We start from the raw sequence: 12318 nt of genomic DNA on the forward strand, positions 1-12318 counted from the left end.
TGAGTAAAAATACAATGCAAAAATGGGGAATAAAAGGATTAGTTTCTTACCCTTGAAGCCCCCTTCAACAATGGTGCTCCAACAGCCCTCCTTGGCTTGAATCCAACTCCAAAACACCAAAACCTGCCCCTTAGAACCTCAGGAGCCAAAGAAAGGTGAAACACTAGGTGTTTGTGTGCAATAGTATGGACTAAAACACCTAGAATACAAAGAGAGAAAAAGAGAGATAGGAGATATGTATGAACCCTAACCCTAAAACCAGAGCTTCTCTCTGTGTTTTTCTCCCCAAAAATGTAAAAAGTCTCTAACCCTAAACAAGGGAGAGAAGGGCTCCTCTTATAGAGCCCCTTGTCTTGTAAAGCTTACAAGACAAGCTTCTAAAGAGGGAGATCCCTCCATACACGTGTATGGAGGGGAGCCAATGCAAGACAGCTGTGACAAAATATCTGCAAAAGCAGATGCACAGTAGTCGGCCGGCCAAAGATGCCATTTTAGCAAAAAGTAGTGCCGACCGGTAATAAAGATTGCCGATGGCAACAAAAACCAGCCGGTGGCCTCTAGCCACTGCTGGTGGTGTGTGGGGATGCCTCACAAGGCATTCCCTGCCCCTCCAAGGCAAAATGCAAGTGTTTGGTGCAAAACCAGACACTAAACAGTCGGGTTCGGAGATCCTGAGGTAAGGCGCGCGAGCCGAGACCTCCGGGAACTCCAAACGAACACAAACATGGATGATCACCGAGTGTTCAAATGGTGACGTCCAAGTCTTGAGGACGGTCAAAAATGGGGTGTCTACAGTTGCCCCTCTTTGACAGAACTCGAAAGTCATAACAATGACGGGAGTGAATGTCAAAGCCCAGAGAAGACCCATTTTTGACGAGGCCGAAGACTTAGACAAACATGCAAGACAATCAAGATATGCTCCCGAAGGCAGGGGCTAAATGCAAGATAATGCACAGAGCCGGACATAACTTATGATCATGCAAAGAAAGCTGTAATGAAGCACACATGCGACAGTTTTAAGCTAGCATACACCAAACTACACTACAATGCAGAAAGGATGTAAGAGAATTATACAATTCTCAATACGTCTCACTCGATGGATACAATACCTGTGCGGCTCGTCTGGTTGCACCAGCCTCAAATGAACCGTGCATACAATATCGTGCCTGTAAAGAAAACAACTTAACAGATATGATATTGTTAGCAACATGCATGGCAATGCAAAAATGAATGCAATATATACAAAACTATGTACAAACAATGGAAATGAAGATGCAATGTAATTGAAACAATGCAAACTATATGCAAAGCATTTGAATCATGATCCAATCACGAGTGGTTTGAAACCACACCCATGTCAAATAGATTGATGGAGGTAACAAGTCTGTCTACCATAGAACGGTCAACTGAACTATGAGCATCGTAGACAGACACAAGAACAAGTATTGGGTGGAATGACATAAGTGGGGAAACGACCCGCTGGAGAAAGGACAATGATCCTAATGCTGGATGCAAAAATTACACTACAATGTAATATATATATATATATATATATATGTGGATATGCGGGAGAGGAGGTAATGGATATGGCACGCGGGCCAAACCAAATCTTGCCTAGGCGAGGCATGTACGCATACAAGCCATGTTTAGCATAGAACGGTCTACTGAACTATGCTTCGACATGAGAAGTATGGGCACATACCAGACCAAGCTCAACATGGAAAGGCGCAAGCCGTAGGCGGAGGAGGTGATGCAATGAATGCATGCGATCTACAATGCAATAGATATGGCACGCGGGCCAAACCAAATCTTGCCTAGGAAAGGCATGTACACAAACAAGCCGCGGCTAACATAGAACGGTCCACTAAACTATGCTTTGACACGAGAAGTATGGGCACATACCAGACCAAGCTCAACATGGAAAGGCGCAAGCCATAGGCGGAGATGATGCAATGAATGCATGCAATCTAAAATGCAATATGCACTATATTCTAATGGGATGGAAATGGATACAATGGATATGGCACGCGGGCCAAACCAAATCTTGCCTAGGAAAGGCATGCAGCCATGTCTAACACAGAAAAGGTGCCGCAACCCTCAAACCAAGATACCAGCGTGGAATAGGCGCGTACACATGCAGAACTGTGCTTTAACGTGAAAAGTAAGGGCACATACCAGACCAAGCTCAACCTGGAAAGGCGCAAGCCATAGATGGAAGGTGATGCAATGAATGCATGCAAACTAAAATGCAATATCTACAAATATGCAATGGAATGGATATTTACAAAATGCATGACAATGCAGTATGATGCGATCTACTGGGGGAAATACAATGGATGCATGCAAGCTACAATGGAAATGCATGACAATGTACTATGATGCAACGGTTATGATCGCAGCTTTCCCTATCTTACCAATAGGGCGATATACTAGGTTGGTTCAGTATCCAGAACTGAGGTGCAAACATGCCGCCTCAATCTATGGGGCTTCCATACAGATTTCAAGCCGAGGATACACCCCTAGGTATTTAAACCAGACTTTAGTCTCGGAACTCCTGAACCTTTGCGTTCTAGGCATAAGCCGTTCGAACTCTAGTTTCCACCGTCCCAGTTGGTCTTCTAGGAACTCACCGCAAATATAGGCAGGTGGCTTTACCAGACCACCGAAAGTCGTTCGGGCACGACAAACACCAAAGGAATTGCACCTTCAGAGGATTTAAGGTCTCCTAGACCAGGATGCAAAATGTATGCATGACAATGCACGTGAACTTGAAATGCGCAATAACGTGTGGCTTAAAACATGCATGACAATGCCAACGAACTGTGCACATCAATGCACTGAAGGTCTTGCACCTTTCCAAGGATTTAAGGTCTCCTAGACCATGTAATACCTGTGCGGTTCGTCTGGTTGCACCAGCCTCAAATGAACCGTACATACAGTATCGTGCCTTTCGGAGGACTTGGCAATACGCTCAGCTCAGAAAGGGGACACCCTGTTTATATTAGAGAGAGATAACATCTGCTGCTGCTTTAATTGCCATTCTGACTTGAAACAGGCTTAAGCTTGGGGTCGAGATACACTCATACTTCGGAGTAGTGACAAGGCCTCAGAAGGTACATCCGGAGTACAATCACGGAATTTGCTGAAGGTGAAACACACTCAGATGCTTCGATTTTCCCTCTTTTCTTTTGCTTTGCAGTCCGGAACCTATATAGCTTCAGATAGATCCTGATTTTACTGTTCTCACATGACCTGGGTCGAACCCTGCAGTCAAATTCCTTTTTTGGCACAAATGTGGAGAATGGCACAGCACTCTGAGCACAAGACGATTTTCTTTCGGAAAAGGGGTTTTCTTAACCAGGGTATCGAGCCTACAACTGGATACAGTGGAAAAGGACTCAACAAAGGTACACGACCTAAACACAACAAGACACGCTCGGGAAAGACCTAAAACAAAAGACGAGACCGACAAATCAAAAAGACACGACACACAGACGCGTCAACAAAGACGGGGGACCTCAGATCACGAGGAGCCAGTTTCTCTGGGTATTGTTTCCCACCCTTTCTGATTTGTGATTCTCTCATCACTCGGCCCTCAGGCTCGGTTTTTCTCTCAAAACCCTTTTCCTCACTTTTCTCTCAACTTACACCTCTCTATTCTTTATTCTCTCATTTTTCATCTCTCCCCAAGGTGATTAATGAATGAATAGGAATGTGTGGGTTCATGCCCAATGCCGTTAGCTCACGGCTATTTCTTCTGGTGGGTAGAGTGCCCTTCTGGCAAGTATGTTGACGACGGGGGAGAGACAGAACGCCTGGCTCAACTGTGCCCCTAGTTCATCATTTTAACCATTCTTTGTTTTTGCTTTCTACTAAAACAGTTTTGATCAAAATGAGAGTTAGATTAACACACTTGTTCGATTTTTGATCTAAAAACCATGCAAGTAAGGCTGTAAGCACTGAAAATTTTCCTTTTTGGGTCCAAGAAAATGGTCCAGTTTTGAAAAATGGAACAGTTTTCGAGAAAATAGTCGACCTTAGTAAAAATTCTCAAAACTATATTGCAAACAGTCCACGCTCAACAAGTATGGAACTTACTCTTTGAGATGCGCAACCTCGGATCGGAGGCAATGGAAAATTGCCCCTGGCTTAAAGGGGGCGGATGGCAACGGAAAGTTGCCCCTAGTTTGAATGGCGACTCACGGCGACTCGTGGCAACGGAAAGTTGCCCCTTGTTTGGATGGTGCCGCAGCAGTCCGCGGACAGTCTTCATCGGTGGTGGTCGAACTCTTGGATACAGAGATGACGAAGACAGTTATAACAAATATATGGTCACAATCACCTTGGAGGGTGTTGGTGACTAGACTTTGGGATGAAGTCGAAACCATTGCATGGACTGAGACGCTATGAAAGCGTTGGGGGCTGGACTTCATGATGAAGTTGCCTACGTATCCCAAACATGGGAATCAAGCCTCACGTAGTTCCGGTTAAGGTACACTCGGGTATTTTAACCTTCACTTTTCAGGCTCTAACTTTTACTAAGGCGCCCGATGCGGGTTTTCGACCTTGTGAGCTTCTTCTCATTTTCTTTTTTTTTTCTTTTCTTTTCCACTTTTTTTTTTCTTTTCTTTTCTTTTTTTGTATTTTTTGATTTTTTTTTTTGTATTTTTCTCTTGCTCTAACTTTTGCCTGGGTCGCCCTTCCGGGTTTTCGGCCCAGCGAGCCTCTCAAAGGGTAAAAGTGTAACAAGTCCATGCCAAATGGTTTTTGAAGTTGAAGCCTCTCTGTGTCTAGGAGAACGGCTGTTGCAATGATTTGTAGAAGAATCCATCATGGCTGCTCCACGAGCTTCTTCTGGTGAGATCTACTCCTTCTGATTCGGCTTTGGTGCCTCTTGCTCGAGGGCTGCTTCAAAACTGGCCACACGGGCCTTCTTCGACAGTTGATCGTTTGAATGTTCCGGATGAGTTCGTGGTTCAAAACAAACAGGTCGGATCTTGAGGCTGAGAGCGATCCTAGGCTGCACAATCTCAAGAGTGGTTCCACACAGGTCTTCACACGACCGTGTAAAACATTTGTTTTTGAAAGTTTTTAAGAAAGCGACGAATTGCTCGTGCCGAAGATAGTGTGGAACCAATCTGGATCAAGCCAGGGTCCTTCCCAGTACTCACGCTGACAAGCATGATTTCATTCATTAAGGGCTAGCACGCTTCTCTTTCTCTCAAAATGATCAAAATTTTGCAAAACCCGGAGGAATTCCTTCCTCTTCGTTTTTATCACCGCAGCGTTCAAAAGGGGTTTTTGAAAATCTTAGGCTAATGCAATGAGTTTGGCGCGCAGGAGAGCAGGCTAGATGTACTGTCGGCCCATTCAAATCCTCTGGCAGAACTAACTTACGCTGAAAGCAAGCATGAAAATGAGATAGCCACCACTGTTTCATTCAGATTTGTCGGTATAACTGGCCCCTCGACAAAAACAAACTCAAAACAAAAACGGGTAATTATAAAACAAAACGGTGTTCGAGGTAACAACCCCGGAATCACCCGGTATTCTATACAAAGGGGACTGACTTGATACAACAAGACAGACCCTTAAGCCAAAAAGACTGACTCAAGACGAAGAGACAGACTCAAAACAAAAGACTGACTCGATACCCAAGCCAGAATTTACAGAGCTAGCATTCACAAATGCTCAAAATGCGTGCCAGACGCCACATTCAAAATATACCGGATGTCGCCCGCAGGTGGTTGACTTTCTGATTACATACTTGCAGTATCTGTGTCCTCAGAATCCAATAACTGTGTGGTAACGGACTTGGCTGAGGTGGGCGGGAGGATAACCTTGTTGTCAATCAAATCTTGTACCTCATGACGGAGGCGGAAGCAATTGTCAGTAGCATGGCCTGTCTGCTGGTGGTACGCGCAGTACTGAGCAGCATCATGCGTAGCAGAGAGATTCTTCGGGAGAGGCCGAGGCTCCAAGGGTTTAAGGTGCCCCCTCTCGGCAAGGATCTGAAGTGCCTTAGATAGAGGCATGTAGAGAGCATGAAAGGTCCTGCGCCCCCGGGGCAGGTACTTTGGAGTCTGAGCGCTCTTACTAGCCGCACAAGCGAAAGGGTCAGCAGGCGCCACCTTAGCTTTCTGATCTTTCCCAGGTGCAGGGTTGGGAATAGGAGGAACTGTTCTGGCGTGACGAGGCCTATCCCGATTTTTTGACTGACTTGAACTACCCTCAGGTGGAGTGGGGAAAGCATCCTCCACAGTTTTTGCCACAACTGCGGATATCTGTTGCTTGTTCATCCCCCCGGCTTTCAAAGCCTCGACTGCCCGCAGCAGTTGTTCAATAGGATCGGCATCTGCCTACATTTTGTCTTTTCCTCTGGACTCAGCCTGATCGAGGGTTTGGGTTGATGTTGATATGTCATTGCCATAGCTGGAGGCCATCTCCGGTTGGCTAAGTTCGATCACAATTCGCCCCAGCAGCGGGGGCTCTTGGGGTACAAAACTCCCGGCATATGGTGCGGCTGGAGGTGAAGCTGACATTCCGTAGGCAAGATCCGCCACAGACCTCTGGAGATCACCTATCATCCCCATTAGTTCAAATGTAGTAGGCTCGCGAGCCTGGTATAGTTGGGGGGGCCCAGACTGGGTGCGCAACAGGCGACCGGGTGGATGTGACACATCAATGTTGGCCTCACTTTACAGAGTGATCCCTTGATCTAATGCAGCTGTCATAACCACGATCTCTTCTGAATTCTGCGTCGTCATAAATCCTGCCTCAGCAAGGGGGAGCACTAGCTATTCCGTACCAGCTGTCCGAACCTTGAAAGAGACAACAAACAGCATTTCAGCCCAAACAGGGGCGTAGCTGAACAACTGCACTCTACCACTGATCACTGTTCCCCAGAAATCACTGTCCCAAAAACTGAACCTGATACCCGCAGATAACTGATTCTCATAACTGACACTGATGCTCTCAGGTCCGATACTCAAACTCGCAAACTGATATGTACGTTCCTGTAAAAATACATTCTAAAAGCACATAGTAGATAAGTGAGAACCAAAACACCCCTATGTTGGGGTAGGGTTTCCCTGTCCTATTTTGTCAGGAGCTAGGGTTTCACTATGCACGCGGCGGTTTCAAACAACCTATAATTGGGTAAGCAGCCTGTCCTAACTTGGAATGGTCACTATGGATCCGAATATGCACGAGGTCGAACGGTCAAAAGGGTGCCCCGGTAAAACCGGGGTTTGTGTTCCCATACTGTCAGAGCCCATAACCGATCAGTCTTATGGTCATGCCTTGACAAGACAAGCCTCCGGCAAACCGTTCAGGAATGGCAGATGGCAAACACGGTGTCCTAGGCGCACCAATGCAAATGCAATGCAAAGAGACACATAACTGAAATCAAAACAGGATATCACGAGTTCGAGTCAAGCTCTCTAAGTCCCCAGTGGAGTCGCTAGAAACTGTAGACGTCCCCGAACGCCCCGGGAGGGTGAGCTCCCGTTCTGTTCATTTGGGGTTACTACAGCTCGGACTCTCAAATCATCACGATTCTTAATCTTGAATCGAAGAGTCCAAATCCGGCAAATCGTTTTGAGAAACAGATTTTGAAAGAGGAAGTGCCAAACATGGACTGCTTCGCCAGATACTGAGTCGCCACCTAAATATTTTTTATGGGGGAATTTAGGAAATCCTGACTCAGTGCCGAAGGCCACATGTCCGTCATCACCAAAGTTGTCTTGGCTCGGGAGCTTGGGTACGATCGGGGAAGGTCAGCTATGAGCACCCCCTTTCACCCGGTCCGAAGATCGGCCTCTACTAACCATGATATCCGATTTTGAAAACGTTATGTGTTCTTGTTCCAATTATTAGCCTAGAATTACTATGTTATGCGCGTGACAAACAAGTATAGACTAGATTGCCTAATTTGAAAATAAACATCGCATATTCGTTTGTCTTGGAAAATGTTTTGGAATTTGCTACTTGCAAGTAGGCTAAAATACGGATTTCGACGAGTTTTCCCAACTCAAACAATCCAACCTTCACCCACAGCCATTCAAACAGTTTTAACACATAAGCATCTAGCCACATGGTAAACATGTTGTTATGATAGCATTCACACGCATGCGATATGCTAAAGCATAAAAATACTTACATCGTACTCCGTGCCAAAACAATAAACTAGTTAGCAAACATGCATGATCCTAGTTCATGTTAAAGTGGCTAATGCAACACATGCAAAATACAATTAGAGTAGGCTCGGCTAAACTAAGCATGGCATATGAAATGCAACCAATTGATGCACGTATTCAATTTGGAATTGAAATACAAATGTAGTTAGCATGATGTACCGAGCCCGGTGCATGCAAGACAAATGTATGGATGCACGCATGCATAGCATAAGGTATGCTAAATTAAACATGACCTATTACTAACCATCAAAGCAGGTAAGTAAAAGGGAAGAAAGAAGTGGGGATTGGAAGACATACACACCACTCACACACACTTATTACAGATTTGCCCTCGCCCGGAGGGACCAAATAAATAATACAGATTAATTAACTATGCAAGCTAATTAAATATTACAGACCAATCAATTAATTAACAAATTAACTAATCTAATGAAAGCAGTAAACGGCCTCGGGAAGAGGGCCCAATGCAGTGCGTGCCCGGGTTCCGCTCGGAAGTGCACGGCCATGCATAGTCTGCCTCTGTTTTCCCTGCTCTGTCTCTCTGAAGACTACCAAAATCTCAAGGATGCCTCTCTGGGTACTGGGAATCACCATTGGCTGAGTAGAATGCCCACCGGCAGTGAATTGTGGTCACCGACACAAGATGAATTCATCGGCTGATGATTCAATGCCGGTCGGCAATGTACACTGCCGGTCGGCAAAGAATGCCTGCAGAACCTGCAACTCACAGCAGCAGAGGACAGAACTTGCATGGTAATACAATTCAAGCAATGTATGCACCAATCATGTTCCCTATCATGTTTGCGACTCAAAGGGGCATGTGTCTCGATTCTCGGACCGCCAATCACGCATTTCCATGCATGACGCCCCAAAGAATCAAGTGTGCAACTTTCATGTCAAATGAAATGCAAACCAAACAAACAAACCAAGTCCCAATTCCTATCACCAAGTCAAGGAATAAGGCATGCATGCAAGATGCAATGCAACCTAGGCATACAAGCTAAGGATGCAACATGGGATAACGAGACACTTATGCAAGCATACAAGCAAACATGAGGCGATGCAAACCGATGAAAAGGTGGACTTGTACATGATTTAGGCAACTCTAAATTGGCCTAAAACAGTGGCCAAAGTGACCAAAATGAAAGACTAAACACATACACACATGCACATGTTAAAGGGTCCAACACTTAGGCACAAATGGGACAACTCTCGAACACATTCAAGAGGGTGTAAACATGGACATATGGCATGCAAATTAAGCCTTGAAGATCATGTTAAAATGGTGTCAAACCAAACAATCAAAAGAGACTAAGCATGCAATGAATGGCCCAAGTACTTGAAGCAAGTCAAAGGGGCTTGAACCATGACCAAGTCAACCAAGCTTCACAAGGCTAAGAAGACTTAAAATAGGTTCAAGGCAGACCTAAACCATGCAAAGGGGCTCCCTAGATGGCATCTAAGTGGCTCAAGTTCAAAGGCATGTATAATGGTCAAAACATGGAGCATACAACACATGCTCATAAGGCATCAAAGAGACAAACAAGGTAAGCTTACAAGCATGCTAAGGGGACTGAGATGATGCCATAAATGATGCCAAACCATTAGAATAAAGCAAGTAGTGCATGCTACACACTCACACACTTGAGGCCAACAAGCCGGAATACAAAGGGGCTATACTAAGCATACCAAAGCCGACCCAAACAACCTAGGACAGACCTTAAACATGGAAAAATAAGCATAGAAGCTTCACAAGACCAAGCCTAAAACATGCTAGAGCAAAGGCTAACAACCTAAGGCATGTTAAGGCAACAAAGTGGCATTACAAGGTAGGTATGCCAAGCATGCATGGTGTACCAAAACCAACACACAACAAGGTTATATCATGGCATAATAAGCATGGAAAACAGCCAAGACATGATCAATACACACTCTAACATGATGCTCTCTCAAGAGGCCAAAAAGGGTCCATTTCAAGGACAACAAGGAGAGGGGGTGGCCCTCCCCTTTTGGAGACTTCAAGGCACCATCTCCGCCACTGAAATCCCTCAAGATTTCAGTGGTGAAGAGGCCCAAACACCAAAGTCTCGGAACTCACTCAAAATGGCTCAAAATGGGGCCTTTCAAGGCCTAAGAGGGGTCAAACACCCTCAAACCACAAAACACTCTTAATAAACAATCAAGAGGGCTAAAAAACAGAACTTTTTTGTATTATACACTAAGCACAAAAATAGTTCGAAGATGAGTAAAAATACAATGCAAAAATAGAGAATAAAAGGATTAGTTTCTTACCCTTGAAGCCCCCTTCAACAATGGTGCTCCAACAGCCCTCCTTGGCTTGAATCCAACTCCAAAACACCAAAACCAGCCCCTTAGAACCTCAGGAGCCAAAGAAAGGTGAAACACTAGGTGTTTGTGTGCAATAGTATGGACTAAAACACCTAGAATACAAAGAGAGAAAAAGAGAGATAGGAGATATGTATGAACCCTAACCCTAAAACCAGAGCTTCTCTCTGTGTTTTTCTCCCCAAAAATGTAAAAAGTCTCTAACCCTAAACAAGGGAGAGAAGGGCTCCTCTTATAGAGCCCCTTGTCTTGTAAAGCTTACAAGACAAGCTTCTAAAGAGGGAGATCCCTCCATACACGTGTATGGAGGGGAGCCAATGCAAGACAGCTGTGACAAAATATCTGCACAAGTAGATGCACAGTAGTCGGCCGGCCAAAGATGCCATTTTAGCAAAAAGTAGTGCCGACCGGTAATAAAGATTGCCGATGGCAACAAAAACCAGCCGGTGGCCTCTAGCCACTGCCGGTGGTGTGTGGGGATGCCTCACAAGGCATTGCCTACCCCTCCAAGGCAAAATGCAAGTGTTTGGTGCAAAACCAGACACTAAACAGTCGGGTTCGGAGATCCTGAGGCAAGGCGCGCGAGCCGAGACCTCCGGGAACTCCAAACGAACACAAACATGGATGATCACCGAGTGTTCAAACGGTGACGTCCAAGTCTTGAGGACGGTCAAAAATGGGGTGTCTACACGGTCTCGTTTCTGAATAGAGGTCATTTGAAAGTGCCTCCAAATCCTTATTTCCAAACCCACTCCCTGTCTCTCTTCAAACCCCTATTTCCAAACCCTACACAAAGTCGATCTATTCTCACAACTCTAATGTGACTCTCTCTCTCTCTCTCTCTCTCTCTCTCTCTCTCTCTCTCTCTCTCTATAAACCCTAATTTCAGTCTCAGAGGATCGAATCAATACGAAGTTCTCTCGCTCGATTCCTCTTCAGCATGGTGATTCCTCTTAGTGATTCATCTCAGAGCGATTACGATTGCAATTGCAATTTTGATTTTGAAGTTCTCTCTCTCTCGATTGTGAGCACCACCTTCTACAATCTTAGAAAAATCGATCGAATCCTTTAAAACCTTCTTCAGCTCGGTGATTCCAGTTGTGGTGTTCATCTTTGTGGATTTGGAACTCTTCGTCTTCTTCGATCAGTGAGATCAGAGGTTAGTTGAGCTCAAATTTTAGGAACATTTGAAACTTGTTTCTTTCTTAGATATTTCTTATGTGCTCTGTTTTGAATAGTTGTTTGTGAATCTCTCTTTGCTCATCTTCTTCCCATTGGTTTGTGAAGATTTAGTGGGTATATAATTAATGTTTCTTCTGTGCTCTGTTTGTGAGTAGCTGTTTGTTATTTTGCTTAAATTGTGTGGATTTCGTACCAAAGTGTTGTTTCGTGGATGCAATGACAGACTAGTTAGACTTGTAGTGATATTCATTAATAATGAAATTTGTAAATCTAAATATAGTTTTTTACTCATTGATAGACTATTGAGCTGCTTCCAAGTGGTGAGAATGAAAGAAATTAATGACCAACTTTGCTTTTAGTCTCATTCTTCTTCTGCTGGTTAGTTCTTAGTCAAGAGAAAATAATAATAATAATGAAGATAGTATATATAGTCCAGCTGGCCAAGGAATAATAAGGGTTACCAGTCTACTGGTTACCAAATGCCAAATAACTTAATTTAATTTGGGTTCTCGCCTACATATACAGAGAATGCTTATATACAAAGAATTCATCATGGTTTAGTAGTTGTCTACAACATGTGTGTGGTCCAATT

The sequence above is a fragment of the Camellia sinensis genome, chromosome 12, assembly GCF_055761805.1.
Source record: "Camellia sinensis isolate YWXY chromosome 12, ASM5576180v1, whole genome shotgun sequence".
Taxonomy (NCBI): domain Eukaryota; kingdom Viridiplantae; phylum Streptophyta; class Magnoliopsida; order Ericales; family Theaceae; genus Camellia; species Camellia sinensis.